We start from the raw sequence: 17,003 nt of genomic DNA, 5'->3' as shown, positions 1-17,003 counted from the left end.
ATGATATCAACACCCCCATTCATTTTTGTAAATTCTTTAAAAATTTCTTGTAAGAGTTCATGCCAATAAGATTTCTTTTAACATTTTGAATAGTACGGTAAGAAAATCACATTTATATAGGTAGGCGTTTTTTAAATTTTCAAAAATCATAGCTGCATTTTTCAATGTAGTTTCTAAACTTTAACTAAAGGCTTTGATTGCCCTTGCTTTTTGACCAAAATTCACGTGTTGTGATTTTTTTTTTTTTTTTTTTGAGATGGAGTTTCGCTCGTTACCCAGGCTGGAGTGAAATGGCGCGATCTCGGCTCACCGCAACCTCCACCTCCTGGGTTCAGGCAATTCTCCTGCCTCAGCCTCCCGAGTAGCTGAAACTACAGGCATGCACCACCATGCCCAGCTAATTTTTGTATTTTCAGTACAGACGGTGTTTCACCATGTTGACCAGGATGGCCTCGATCTCTTGACCTCGTGATCCACCCGCCTCAGCCTCCCAAAGTGCTGGGATTACAGGTGTGAGCCACCGCGCTTGGCCATGTTGTGATATTATAGAAGAATATCAAGTCTTGATTTTTATTTTCCAAATTCAATACTCTACTTAGGAATTCAAACATTTTAACAGAAATATACTCAAATATTTTCAAGTCCTCATCAATGTAAAGAAAGTATAGATAAAACAGGAAGTCATTGCTTTCTTTACCTCTACCCTAGCTAGGAAGAAGTCAGGGGGAAGAAAAATAAATTTGTACAATGTAATGTACTCATAAGAGGTTCTTATTTTTAAGAAGAAATCAACATACACTTAAAGATCGATATTTTTTATATAATCTCTTTTTGGAGCTTTTATTTTTTTAAATGACAGATTTCAAAAATCATTATCCAAAGTAAAGAAAACTAATTCCAAGAAAAATTAGGGTGATATGAAGTTTTTAAATTCCACACTCTCCAAGTTTCCACTTGAAGGAATTCTCTGTGAGCTTTTGCCCACTGTAAATCTGTTGCTTTTGGTTATAAGCCTGTACATTCTGAGGTTCATCATTTTGATCTTCCTTTCTTTTCATTTCTCATATTAACTGATCCTCTTCATCATTCTATTTTGTACTTTTATTCTTTTTTTCCCAGTATCCATACATTTTTTAAAGTGTCAGTTACAATTGTCTTCAAAGTAGAATCTATAAAATCATTACCAGTTTTAGCTAAGTGGATTGAGGAAGATATAAACAGACCTTTTAGCACTACAAAATCTTCTAGACTTCAAAGAGTCACAAATTACTGTAGAAAGAACAAGACAAATTATAACTAAACTCTTACAATGTTTTTAAGAGTTTCCAGTATGAAGTAAGGGTGTCACAAGTGTATATGTATATACATGTGTATGTATACAAGGACATGTACATGTGTGTGCTTTGTACATGATGTCATTTCTGTGTATGCATGTATTTGTGCAAATGTAGGTATGCTTATGTATGTGGATGTTATGTTTTCATGTCTATACACACATGCATGTGGGCCCATATGTGTGCATGTGCGTTTTCTTATGCATGTACACCTACAGGTACATAAACATGCATGCATGCACATCCTTTCAAATTCTATGCACACATAACATTGAGCAAGAGAAACAACTTTTATATAAGTATACAACATGGTCAGTTGTAGTTATTAACACTTAAGTGACATTATGAAACAAAAACATAAAACAATATTTTCCATATGAAATGACCCATAAGATAGCTTTATTCATTGGTACAATGTTCTTGAATCTTCAAGATATTTGCATAGTTTCTTATTGAAATGAAGAGCATTTTTGTTGTACCTTGAAATTATTGCAAGAAAATAAAAGTTATAATTGTGAACTTATTTACCTGGTGGAAAAATCTTATGTATGGTCTATAGTAAGCATTTCTAAACCAAGATTTCTCAGACTTATGTATACTGAAAAACAATCTGGCAAAACTAGAAATGTTGATTCTTGTAAACTACCCCTGGAGATTCAGTAAGTAATGAGTAGATTCCAGAAATACACATTTTTATGACATACTCTGCATTATTTTAATGCAGCTGACCCACAGATCACACTTTGAGAGAAATAATACAACACTGCAATTTGAATTTTGTATTTTTATTCAGTATAAGGGACTAGAGCACAACAGTATAAATTTTGGTATAGAATCTGCCAAGTATACAGAGATTATATGAAGTTATTTTTTCCATCACAAATATTAACATGTGTGAGGAGATTTGAGTACTAAGCAAGAAGGTAGAATACATCAGACTCAAGGATACATTTCATACCGGCCTATGGAGATTCAGCACTCTTTTGATGAATATTAATTATAAGTGAGGTGCCTGGGCCAAAGGTAAGAGACAAATTTATTTAAAACACATATTTAAAGCCTTTTGGGAGCCCAATTGTTAACCATTCATCTCTTGATGAATATCATGGTAACAGTCAAGTTCAACACATCTGCTTTGCTGCACCTGAGACAGTCCATCCTGAGGTTGCTGTGGCTCCCATGGAATGTTGACAGCAAGACCATAACTTACTTTTGTAATCCCAGCACTTTGGGAAACAGAGCCGGTAGATCACAAGGTCAGGAGTTCGAGACCAGCCTGGTCCACACAGAGAAAGCATGTCTGTACTAAAAAGACAAAAATTAGCTGGTGTGGTGGCAGTCGCCTGTAATCCCAGCTACTTAGGAAGTTGAGGCAGGAGAATTGCTTGAACCCAGGAGGCGGAGGTTGCAGTGACCAATATTGTGCCACTGCACTCCAGCCTGGGCGACAGAGCTAGATTCCATCTCAAAAAAAAAAAGATGAGACAGGAGCATGGCACTGACTGCAGCAGTCAAAGGAATCTAGAACTACAAACTGCAAATGCAGATTAAATAACATATTAGAGCAAATGAGATGCTTTGGTGCATTCAGTTTTTGAAACACACATATTATTTATTATTCCTCAAGGACGATATGTGATAGTAGGGATATGGATGACCTTTGCTGCCAATTCTTTGTGTCATTTGCCATAAATACTAATGCAGACAAGAACTAAGTCGTGTTTCAGCAAGACTTGAAACTTTATTGTTCTGTTTACTTGCCTTTTATGGAACAGAATAAAAAGCAGGATTTGTAGGAGTGAAACATATGGTACTCTTTTGGCCCCATCATGAAGAATGGTGGATATACAGCAGGTCTCAGGCGAGAAGATGAACTCCATATGTTGATATGAGAAAGAAAAGAAAGCAGACCAGCCTCTACTCTGCTAATAACACTAACACACGTTAAAATAATGTCAAATCATATAAACGATAGCCAAAGTCATGAATAGCCCATTTATTGGAAGTCATTTGATGACATTCAGATAAGTGGAACATTTCGATATAGTATTTGCATAAATTATTTCTTTTGCATATATTTAAATTTTTTAAAATAAAATATCTTTAATTAGAGGAAATTATATATCAGTAAGCCAGATTTTCAAAGTAAAGGCAGCAATACCATGAATAATTCTCAGATACTGATACTCAATATATTTTAACATGGATTTAAGGAAACACAGTAAATAAAAGTATCTCTTGAACTCCAGTGTGATCTATGGGTAATAGAAAATACACATAAAATCCAACCTGATGAACGTAAGACAATAAATAGTAGAAACTAGCAAAAAAAATGTGGTGATAATTCCTGAAATAGTAGAATAAACAGCACAAATTGTACTAAATAGTAGATATCATAGTAGATATTAGTAAAGGCATTAAAGTATATAGCTACATATAGGTATATAGGTTAAATTTATCTTGCAATTATTTATTTAAAGTTTTACTAACTTGCTGCTTATTTTTATTAGCATTATATTAGGGTTATCCAGAGGAACAGGGAACAGAAAACACAGGAAATGTGCGCACATGCACATGCGTGTCCGCGCGCACACACACACACACACACACACACACACGTGAGCCAATTTCTTATAAATTGCAGATCCATAATAAACATAATGTATATGTATTTTTAGATAATATGTATATATGTAGAACATATACAATTATCTAAAAATATAAATAAAATAATCTTATCCATATATGTATGTACATATATTTATTATAAGAAATTGGCTCATGCTATTATGGAGGCTGAAAAGTCCCAAGATCTTCAGTTGGCAAGCTGGAGGCCCAGGAAAACTGGTAGTATAGTTTGTCTGAGAGCTGGCAGGCTTGATACCCAAGAAGAGCCAGTGTTTCAGTTCAAGTCTAATGGCAGGAAAAGACTGATATTTTAGCTCAGCAGTCAGACATGAAAAGTTTTCTTTCTCACAGAGGGATTGCCTTTTTGTTCTATTCACACCTTCATTTGATTGGGGGAGCCCCACCTACATTAGAGAAGACAATCTGCTTTATTCAGTCTACAGATTCAAATGTTAATTTCATTCAAAAATCCACTCTCAGAGTCACAATCAGAATGATATTTGATCAAATACCTGGCACCTCATGATCCAGTCAAGCTGAAACAGAATTAATACCATAAGCATATTTATTTCTAACTGATTTATTTAACAAGGACAAGCATGCTCTATGCTGAGGATAGAGCAATGAACAAAAAAGATCAAAGCCACTGCTCTTATGGAGCATACATTATAAAGGGATGGGAGGAGATAGAAAATAAAAAGGGGAAACAAGCAAAATACAATAAGTCAGAGATTTATAATTGTTCATGAGGAAAACAAACCAGGGACACCAGCTGTATTTGTTTGGGGTTTGGTGGGAATGAGTTGCAACTTTAAATAATGATCCAAGGAAAACCTCATTCAGATGCTGGGATTTAAGTCGAGACTGTAAGTCGTGGAAGAGGAAATTATGTGGACATCTCTAGAACAGCATTTCAGTTAGGGGAACAGCAACAGAAAAGGCTATCATAAAGGCAGTGCCAGGTGTAGTTAACAAGGCAAAAGCTGCTCTGTTGGAACAAGCAAAAGAAATAATCATAGGAAGACAATCAAAAATAGGTCAAAAACGGGAGGATCAAACCATGTAGAGCTTTGTAGGATAACGTAATTTATGGTCTTTGGCTTTTTTTGTTTGTTTTCTTAGTAAGAAACAGACTTTGAAACTCTCTTTTGCAAGTTTTCATATAACTCTTGATTAATTAGGGAGGTATTCCTCCATTTATTGAAAAAAATGTTAACTGTTGTCTGTAGTATCTAGAATTGTGCTAAAAGGCAGAAACATAACAGTGAAACAATGAGACATTGTACCTTCCATCACTGAGTTGACATTCTGGTTGGAAGACACTCATTTATAAGAAGCCACAGTTGTTTATGTAAATTCTATGGAAGCACATTACTGGGTGCTTGTTAGCACATAGGATAGGCCTCTAACGAGTCAAAGAGTTTTCATGAGGAAAGTCACATCCAAGGTGAGACATGAAAGATCAGTGGAAGTTAACCAGGCATAGTGAGAGGGAAGCACGGGTGGTGGTGTGTGCTTGTGAAGGCAGAAGTGAGAGCCAGGCAGAAAGTACATAATGTTGCAAGGTTTACACTTGAGACATATCTATGAGAGCTAGAGAGAGTGTTAATGGAATTTGGAGGAGAGTTGAAAGTGCTAAGTTGAAAGTAGACAGGTGTGCAGAATCTTGATGGGCCTTTATTTCCCTGATTAAGTACTGTATTCTGAAGTCACCAGAAAATGTTCACAGTTTTAATGTGAGTAGTGATTGTTTCCATTTTCATTTAGAAAGACAACCTGGCTACAGAATAGTTTTGACAGGAAAGCAGTCATCAAAATTTGGAGTATTTCAGGCCGAATGGGATAGAGGCCTGGGATTGTCAGTGAACAGAAGTTAAGGAAAAGGAGGAAGATAGATTTTAGGCATTGCAGAAGTAAAATTTGTAAGACGTGGTGATTTATTAGTGGGCAGGACAGGAAAGAAGAAGGAAATTACCTGGTGTTTGGTCTGAGCAACTAGCATATGATGCTATTATGAGGTCAGAAATGATGGAGTAAAAGCAGTTCTGTGAAGAGAAGTGAAGTTCTATCTAAGATCTTTTTTAAGCATTTAAGTGGTGATATCCCAAATATAGTTGGATATATGCATTTGCAGTTATGGGGAAGTGTCTGGGAGAAGATACACATTTGCAAAGTGATGATAATTTAAGACAAGGAAATGAATGAGATTACTCAGACTATGTAAAATATTTGAATCTAAGAGAACCTTTAGTGGAACTTCTAGGAATCCAAATAATTAAGGAATAAAAATAGAAGAAAAAAGTGTCTTTAAAGGATATCAGAGGTACAGGAAAAAAAATAGAAAATTATGATGTCTTTTAAAAAAAGGTTAAAAAAAGGGAAAACAGCCAGTGTTTGTAAATATTCTCAAGAATCCAAGTGATGTAAAAACCAACAATTATCCATTATATTTTCTGAGAAATCATTATTAACAGCCTTGTGGATAACACTTTTATTGAAGCAGTATGGACTGCAGAATGAAGCTGAGAGAGATGTAGAAGCTCTTCTAAACTAGTGCAGTTCTCATATTTTAAAGTTTTTCAAAAGTTCTGTTTTGTCCATCATCAGCATATAAATACTGAATTAAGTTCACACACACACACGGCATAAAGTTATTCTTTATATCTTTTACACAGCAGGCAACTGATCACAACTGGATGAGTTGGGGCCAGAAATGAAGACGATGTCAGCTGGAGAGGAGGGCATGCAACTCTAGAAGGCAGCTCAACTGTGTGTGGTTTGCTAGTAGCATGTCTTCCTCTTGAGGGCAAACTCTTCAGATAATTACAAACACAAAGTCTGCAATTCTAGCCAGGGTCATATTTCAGAAAAGCCATCTATGGAGAGCAGGAAACTCAAGTTTGCCAAGCAAAGGGGCCAAGAGCAAAGTCAAGTTTCGTTCCAAATGAGACCTTGCCAAGGAAGGCAGGCTATAGGAGGACTGGGAGACTTTACGGCTCTAATATAACAGGGCAATAGATTACATCCAAATGGGTGAACCAGGGAGCAAGACTGGGTAATACCAAATACGATGCTGAAGAATAGACCAGCAGGAAACCAGGAGACAAATTATGTCTGACAGAGGAGGAGCAGAAGCCCCATCTTGGTTCTGATTCATGAACCAGAGCCTTGACTCTGCCATACTAAAATGTTAAAGGCAGCACATCAGACAGAGCTCTGAAAAATGAATGTCCAAACATTAGCTTTCCTGAGTTCCTGTATCCTAATCTACCCTGATTAGGGTAGATTCTTAATCTTCAGATACTCCAGGCCAGAAAATTTCTTATTAAAAAAAAAAAGTGAGGTAGGAGATTTTAGGGAGGTAGGAATTTATTGCCTTTTCTATAAGTGAGTGACATATGATTTGTTGAAGAATGCAAATTGTCCCTGATGTGTAGAAAAATAAGATAAATAATGACACAGGATTTTTTCAGTGTTGCTTCACCAGCCAGAAACCTCTGTGGTTGGTGGTGGTCCTGCTTGAGGTTTGCCTGTGGCTGCTAGACTTGTTCTGCCTGCTTGGCCTGGTAGCCCATGCTCATGCTACTGGCCCAGGTCCCATACCTGCCAAGGGTGAGCCAGGTGCAGAGTGGTAAGGAGTGTGTGAGAGAGCAAGCACAGGGTCTGGCGACTGCGCCCAGTCAGGCGTGCCAGGTGCTAGGGTAGGGCAGGAAGCTCTAGGCACAAGCACAGGCACTGGCTCTATATGAAGCTGCAGCTGGACCAGACATACCATAAGCGGCTTCTGCCATGAGCAGCAGCATCTGGATGAGGGGAACATGATGGATCCCAAAAGCTCGGAGATGCCACGAACTACAAAGCCCCACAGCATGTCACAGCCCTGGCTCAGGGAGCCCCAAGGTCTGGGGGTACAGCTCTTTTCTCCTCCCAGTCGCCTGCAGCAAGGCAAGTGGGGATGCGGTGGGGTGGGGGCATGTGGCAGGGAGACGTTTCAGCCCATTTGTGTTAGAGCTCTTTCACTCCGTCGCACTTCGACTGTGGCTCCTGGGCTGGCCTGGCCCTGTAACTACTTCCCATTGCATGGGGCAGCCGCCCCGCACCAGCGGAGGGAGAGAAGGGAGGGCTATTATGTTACAGCCCCTTTTGTTCCTGCAAGTAACTTGGTGAGCTAGCCAGACAACTGTTACTGCTCCTTTCACTCCCGGTATTCAGCGGGTCCCAAGTTCTTGTCCTGCATCCGGGAAGAACAAGATTACATGGACAACTGGAGAGTAAGCAAGGTGGAGAAAAGCTTTCTTGGGTAACTGAATAGCGTTCAGCAGAGAGGACACCTGAAGTGACAGCTCCTATCCACAGACAATTAGTACCAATGAATGTCTGAGGCTGGCTGAGGCTGGGTTTTTTATGGGCTCAGAATGGAGGAAGTGCATGCCAGTTGGTCCATGGGCAGGAGGAATTGTGTGCTGATTGGTCCAGGGATGGGCATGGAAAAAGCACCACTTGATTGGCTAACAGGCATCAACAAAGTTCTTACTCTGAGTGGCAGACTTTACCTGGAACTTAGTATAAGTTTCCCACGCTTCAGGCTGTCACTGGCTTTAAGGTGGGGTTTCACTAGGGACCAGCACCTTCCTGCCTAGGAATCCATCTGCCTCCTGCTGCCATCAACATGCTGTCCATGGCACTCAGGCTGTCCATGCCAAGAAGCACCCATAGTCCCAAGTCGAGCCACTTTTAATCCCCTGGTCTCCCTCCTGTGCTCATCATTGACCAACGTTTCAGCCTCAGAAGCAGTTTCCAGAGGGGGCTTAGGCAGCTGGGGTTTGGTGTGTGAGTGCCACCCCAACCAGGCACACACCCAGGCAAGTCACACCAGCAACTGGGCTCAGCTATTGGGACATGTCCACAATTTTGCTTTGCCATGGAGTCGGGAGAGGCCAGAGGGTGGGAGCAGGCACTTCTGAGCCTGTGGAGGTAGGTGGCTTCTCGGATCCCTGAGAGCACAGGAATACTCAAATCTGCAGCCATGGATCAGCAGTTGCCATGGTGGCTGGGCTGCATTCCCACTCACAAGCATAGGCTTTCACCCTGACAAACTCGTTAGGGCATGGGTCTCCTGCTGGATCACCTGTTCCCAGCCTAGAAGCTCCATGCAGCCCTGGCCAGGCCTCTGCACCAGCTGGAATCCTACCAGCTGCTGCTCCAGATGAGCTGCTGCTACCGTCAATGAGTTTATAACCTAACAATTACACAGGTAGAAGAAAATGTAAAAGTAAACCTTTATATGCTTTTAGAGACAAAATTGGCTTCCTAAAGGAATAAATTGACTCCAAGGATTCTCATAATTCTGTACTCTTAGTAGATACCCTTTTCATCTTGTCATCAAGCAGATGATGCTGAACAAAGTGGTGAAGAAGAACATCAAATAAAGTTCTCGTCAAGCTGATTGGTTGCATCTACCTTACAGTTGTCCATAGCTGATATTAAATCAATTTAAAATCTCATGTTAGAAGTCAATGAGATTAATAGCATTGTTCCTTCAATTAGGGGAGAAAGGCATATTTTAAATTTAATTATGTCACTCAGTGAATAATGAGGCTATGTTCAATTTAAAACTAGTTTATTACTTATTAAAAATAGTAAAATATTCTAAAGTATTCTAAAGAATGAGAAAGATGCATGCCAAAATGCAGTATTAAAAAAGAGTTACTTTCTGGAATTTAGAAGAGCAGCTCATAGTGGATGTGTAAGTATTTTTCCCAAGACGTATAAAGAGAAAGTACAAATGACAAATATTCTTAGTTACAGATACCTAAATTGAAATAAGTAATTCCTTGTCCTTGAGTAAGAAATTGGAAGCATCTACTGGTGTATATCTGTGCTTAAGATAAATTGATAAAAATAATAATAAGGGGCATGACAGGTAATGAAATGAGTACTTAATCATTTTACTTGGCACAATATTAAAATGATTCTGTTCTGACAGAAGCATGTACCCATGGGATTATTGATCCTTGTAAATATTTTAGGTAGGAAATATATATGTGCCTATCTATATGTAAGAATTTTGACAAGCTATAAAAAAATTAGAGTAGAAATTCTGCCTCATTTATTTAGATCCGTTAATAACTAAAGATCTCATCTGCTCTATTAAGAGAGTGTGGGCTGGGAAAGGTGACTCACACCTGTAATCCTAGCACAGGATTTGTGCTAGGATTTGGGAGGCTGAGGTGGGCAGATCACTTGAGGTCAGTAGTTTGAGACTCGCCTGGACAGCATGGTGCAACATCGTCTCTACTAAAAATACCTAGGCATGGTGGAACATACATATAATTCCAGCTATTCAGGAGGCTGAAGCATGAGAATCACTTGAACCAGGGAGGCAGAGGTTGTAGTGAGCTAAGATTGAAACACTGCTCTGCAGCCTGGGTGATAGAACCAGACCTTGTCAAAAGAAAAAAGAAAGTATGTTTTTCTTGTGGTTTCCTTTCACCCCAAATATTTCCACAGCATTGGATATATGGGCTTTGTGATAGACCATCCACAGGTGGTCTATGACAAACTTAATTCTCATTGTCATGCTTACTAGCTATTGAAACTTGTTGTTAGAAGTTACTAGACACTCTGTTCCATTTATGAGCAATGCCCCTCCCATTCCAAATCTCTGACTAGGGTTACAGAGTTGCTCCCCCTGCCCACCAGGAATACAACTGACACTGCCGTGTTCTGGATTTTGTTTCTTTAAGATCAGCACGTGACCTCTGAGCTAGGAGGAGTCCTTCATAATATTACATATACTCCATCTTAAAACATTCCCATCAGATTGAGGTTGCTATGTTACCCACTTAAGCTCTCAACCTTCCTATTTATGGCACCTACCAATTCTCATTCTTATTTCACTCAGTAAGCTTCTGTATTATAAACATACTGTCTTCCCCTAAGCATATCATCATTATTGGCAATATCAGCCTCCATGTGGCTGTCCCATTCAACACCTGACCATCGATTTTCTTTACTTTCTCATTGCAGATGGCATTTTCTTCTGCTCTGTCTCACAATCACTTCCTGGTTGTTAGCTTCTGGATTACTTTTCATTACCAAAAGCTACACAGTAATTTAATATTCCAAAACTGACATCACACTTTCTGATGAATGTTCTTAACATTCATCCCGATTTCTGGACCATGAAATTCAAACTCCTTATCCTGTTGTACAAAGTCTCATTTGATCAAAGGTTAAATCTGCTCTTTCTATGCTAAGGTTAAACCCACCCACACTTCCCACACTTTGCCCACCGGAACTCATGTTGTCTCACCTAATCAAGGACTTTTTCCCCCATAACCACTCTGTCTTATATCAGTGTTCTCCAGCTACATGATCATTTTCATTAACATGTTGTCCGTATTTCCATCTTAAAAAGCAAAATCAAAAACAAAAAACTTCCTTGATCCCACCTATCCTTTGTTTCTCTTGAAGGAAAAACTCTTCAAAAGATGTGGTTATCATTGACTCTATCTCCTCTTCTCCCCCCGTTCCTTTTGATCCTTTTCCAGTTAAGCTCTTGTTTGCACTGCTCTAAGGAAACTTCTCTTGGCAAATTCCCTAATGTGGAAAAAGAGTTTTATAATTTCTGCAAAACGAATTCATCCTCGACTGAAAATTGGACTTGAAGCCACAGACAAGAGACTTCGATTAACATGGATCAGAAACTTCAAATAGAATTTGAAGGATCTTGACAGAGATGCTTGGAGAAGACAATGCTGTTACTTAGCGAATATATCTGGTATGATTATATAAGGAAAAATGTTTTCAAATCATCACATACATTTATTTTTCATAAAATTTAATTTAAATTTATATTTATGTACCTAATTTCATTCATAGAGTTGTTTGTGTCTAAGTGTATTTGCTAAGAACCCTCAAATAATGCTAAAAGGGTTACTTTACTGTTTCCAAAGACTGTGAATGTAAACTTTGAAACTGTTAAGGTTTGTCACAGGACATGACTTTTGTTAAAATATGTCCTGTAAAATATTTAACTCATTTAGAGTGTAAACATGTTTGTTACAAGAAGTTATAATAGTTAACTAGCAAGCTATACCACTGATTTTCTCCAATCTTATTCAGAGTTAAGTGGTTTGATTTTGCTTCTGAGTCAGCAAACATTTGAATACCCTTTTTTTCACTTTCTCCCTAAGAGTCCATTCATAATAAAACTCGAGATTCTAAGAAAGCAATACAAATGTAGTTTTTTTTCCTATCACTGACTTCTACTTTGCCAAATCTAATGGATAATTTTGAATTCATACCTTACTTATGTGACATCTTAGCTAATCATTTCTACTTTCCCCAAAGCCTTTCTTCAAGTTCTTCTGATTCCCCGCTGACCACATTGGCTGCTCCTTCTCAGGCTTCTTCATCAGAGCCTCTTCATCCTCCCAACCTCCCCACTGGGATCACAACTAATTAGTCTTCTCTTCATTAGCTCTTGTGAGTTCAGTCCTATCTACGCGATTCAAATTTAATAGCTCCAGGATTCACCTCTTCTGTGAACTCCTGAACCATGTTGCAATTACTGCTCAGCCTTTCCCCTTGGCATCTTAGGCAGAATTCTTTTTCCTATTCACACATATTCCAAATTCAAACCTCCCATCTTCTAAAATAGCACGTTCTCTCTTTTCTTTTCTATGTCTTCCTTTCTTTTCTTTTCTTTCTTTCTTCTCTCTTTCTTTTTCTTTCTCTTTCTTTCTTTCTTCTTTCCTTCATTCATTTGTTCTTTCATTCTTTCTGGCTATTTCCCAAGTCTGTAATTTAAGTGATACCAGCTACTCTACCTCTCATACTCATTATTAACATTATATTACAAAATTTTATTCCCTCTACATCTAAAATACATGCTTAATTTCACTACTCATTCTAATCTTCATGCCATCACCATGGTCTAACCTGCCGTCATTTCTTGGCTGGACCATGTGTTCACCTTCATTCCATTGTCAAGCATGCATCTCAAGTGATCCTTTTAGAATATAGGTCATTTCACTATCTCATTTAAAATCATCCCATGGAATTTCAACATGTTAAAAATATAATCCCAATAGTTACTACGGCCTATATGACTATGCCTGACTTGTCCATGGCTATATCTTAAATTCCAGTCACACTAGCGTTCTTGTTGCCTCTCAAGTGAGGCTGTTCTTACCTTATTTCTGTTGCACTTACTATGCCTTCTATCCTGAAATCTCTTTTCATGGTCATTTACATAGATAATTCTCTCAGTTTACTTCTCTTTAAACATTACCTCCTCAAACTGGCCTGCTCCAAACAATGTTTATTTTTTCTTTTTTTGAGACAGGGTCTATGTCACTCAGGCTGAAGTGCAGTGGCACAATCACAGCTCACTGCAGTCTTGCCTCAGGTACATACCACCAAACCCAGTTAATTTTTAAAGATGTTTTGTAGAGATGACGTCTGTTGTCCAGGCTGGTCTTGAATTCCTGCGCTCAAGTAATCCATCTGCTTTGACCTCCCAAAGTGTTGGAATTATAGGCATGAGCCACATTGCCCAGCCTCCAAACAGTGTTTCTTAAGTAAAATCCTGTCATTCTCTATCTTCAGAACCTGCTTTAGTTCCTTAAATGCAATTATTATTCTCTGAAGTCACAATTCAATTTTAATCTGCTTATTTTATATTCATCTCCATCACAATAACCTAAAGGACTTGATCTTTTGGCCCACTGCTGTATCCTAACACTTAGAACAATGCCTGGAATTAAGTAAGAGCTTTATAAATACTTAACTGAATGCATGGCCTGGCCACAAAAAACTTCCTTGCCTTCTTTTGTCTTGCACTAAGTTTCAGCCACATACGTCTCATTTTAATTCTCTTGTTATTAGTCTTGTCATTTCAAATCCTTTGCTAATATATTCACTTCTACCTGTAGCAATGTCCCTTTTTCCAAACACTTTTTTTCTCTTTAAGATTGATTTCACATATTTCAAGTATTTGGCTTAAAAATTACTTCTGCATTACAGCCATACATGATTGCCAATATCACATCCATAGCTCTCACTATTCTCTTAATCATATAGTATTTGCTATTATTTGCTTTTTAAGTTGTTCAGTGTCTATCCTCCATACTAGAATATCCTTTCTTGTGATTTGAATGTCTCCTCCAAAATACGTGTTGAAATTTAACTGACATTGTGTTAGTATCAAGAAGTGGGACCTTTAAAAGGTGATTCATGAGAATCATGAGAGCTCCAACTTAAGGATCTTAATGAATGAATTGATGCCATTAACCTGGAAGTGAGCTCCAGATAAAAGAATAAATTTGCCCCCCATTTTCTCTCTCTGTCTCACCAAGTGATACCTTATGCCATGGCATAGCCCTTGCCAGATGCTAGTACCATGCTCATGAACTTCCTAGCCTCCAAAATGGTGAGCCAAATAAACTTCTGTTCTTTGTAAATTACCCTGTCTGTGGTATTCAGTTATACCATCACAAAATGAACTAAGAAAACCTCTGTATAAACAGTGATTATATCTGTATTATTCATCCATGTTAATAGCATTGTGAATATATACCTGGGGAGAAATTATGCACTAAATAAATGTCTATTGAAAAAACAAATATACAAAAGAGTGGAGGGGCCAAAGGGACAACTAACATCAATCACTTGTGATGTCAAGATAAGCTTATCCTGTCAACTCTAAGGTCTTTTTCTTTTTGAACTCAGTTGACAAGGCTCCAGTCTCTAATCTTTCTTCAACTAATATTAGTTTTTGTTTTTATTATACTTTCTTATTCTTCCCTATCACTGGGCTTGAACTCACCTGAAATTTAGAAAACAGGTATTAGAGTTTTTGTAACCTCCTGTACATAAGTATGACATTGTGCAACATGGCATTGGGTCTACCTCCTTTTCTAGGGCTCTGCATCTAAGAACAGAGACAGAAATAAGGAGGTTCTATTACTAATTTGAGAGTAATAAATGTCATTTCCTATTTATGCACACATAAAAGGATTACTAAAATGGTCCCTTAGAACACTGTTTTTAAAGTATTTTTGAAGGATTTCCTACATCCTTTAATACACTTAATGTCACAACTCAGTTCATACCCAAATATGCAATTGTTTATATGTGGACACACAAACACATTCTGAAGAAGTTTTATGAAGACATTTTCTTACTACATGTCCATGTATTCTTATATTTTTACTTCTCTGTTTTTTTCTCACTTCTTTTCTATGTTATTGAAAATATGTAATTAGAACCCATTAAATTAGGTTTATGACCCATGAATGAGCTCTCAACCTTCTCTACACTTACATTTGAAAAACGTTGCTTTTGAAGATACAGAAGATGCCTTCCTAGACTGCAAAGTAATCTCAGGCCTTTGTCACTATAGGAAGCAGCTGGCTGACTCGGATTTGAATACATACACACATTTTTAGCTGCATAGAAACAAACACAAATTTTTTCTGAATAATAGTCCTTGGAGGTCGTCTTTAAAAGGGGAAGGTGATGGTGATTCCATCATAGACATTTGTGAAGTTTCTTTCAGTATCATTTAAACAAGACCACCTTTATGCCAAACGAGAATTTCACAGTAACAGTAAGAATTTGGAGCTCGGGTGGAAGACACTCACCATTAAATTGTGTAAGCTTACTTTACCCCAAACTACTATGAAGTAGGCCTATACAATTCAGATAAATCAATTGTAGTTGATGACCTGTCCCATAGGCAAAACAATAATCAAATGTTGTGGTTGTCTTCTGCAATTCTCCCAGCTACTCAAAACTACATTCTTCTTAAATGTAATGTTGTTGGGGCTTAGAGAACAATACCCTAAATGAAGAGCTAAAATAATCTCAGAGCAAAAGTTCCTCTCTGACCTTCTCCTGTCCTCCTGTCTCCTACTGCTCATTCTCCCGGGAGGCTAGTGAGAGCAACTAGATTCCCTCTTCCCCAGGGCGAATCATAGGAATCAGAACTCCTTTTCCACCAAGCCAGCCACAAAACCCCAAAATACTACTTTGTCTCTAATGTTCCTCTCAGCTTTCTGTGTAAAACTGGTCATAAAGAAATTATCTGACTTATGTTTTTTGACTGTAGCTCATAAGACCCCCCAGTTCCAGAGAGAGTCAGGACCCACACCCAAAATGCTGCCCAGAGTGGAAAAGAACCTAGACACACAAGTCTTGCTGTGCCTCCTAACTCAGTCTATTAACATTAGATCATAACCTTTTTGCCCAATCATATTTTTGCATGGCTGTACATACTGTGTTAAGCACAGTATGAACCTAAGCACAAAAGTGGACAGTTTCCTCTGTATCTTCAGGACTTCATTCTGAAGGCTCCTGTGTCATGTAAAATTATGATTAAATAAATTTGCATACTTTTTTCCTATTAATTTTTTGTTGTTGTTGGTTGCTTTTCAGAGAACCTTCAGAGGGCAAAGGGGAAGTTTTCCCTTGGCCCGTACAGTAAGATTCAACTCTATAAAAATTAAAGAAAAAAAAACAGGATGTTTTAAAAGTACATTTTTAACAATTATACTTGTTTATTCAAGAAAAAAAGGTAAGGCACATTATAAAAAGTTTACTAGAAAAACATCACTAAAATGTGAAATATATTTATTAGCCAGATTTAATTTCATATGTAAGACTTCACCTTTAAAGCATTGCCACTTAAAAATAGTTTTTGATATCTCTCCTCATGCTCTTTTGCAATTTTGAAAAGTTCTTTTGTTTTACGATCTGCCATTCTAAGGGCAGACTATTATCTCATTGTTTAAATACGGTGACATGGAGTTTCAGGGTACAAAAATCCAAAATCTGTTAGAGATTTTCCCCTGACCTTTATTCCCCCTGTATTACAACCCTAATAACATGTGAGGATCTTTTCCATACTACATTCAGGTACCTATCTTAAGACTGAAAACATCTCTTCTCTAAAATGTCAGTGGTCTGAGCTGGTATTGGTTTTGTGTGTTGGAAAGAGAGCTTCAAAGAAGAGCTCCTACTATTTATGGCCAA

The sequence above is a fragment of the Callithrix jacchus genome, chromosome 11 (genome assembly GCF_049354715.1).
Source record: "Callithrix jacchus isolate 240 chromosome 11, calJac240_pri, whole genome shotgun sequence".
NCBI classification, from domain to species: Eukaryota; Metazoa; Chordata; class Mammalia; order Primates; family Cebidae; genus Callithrix; species Callithrix jacchus.
This window is presented reverse-complemented; position numbering follows the sequence as displayed.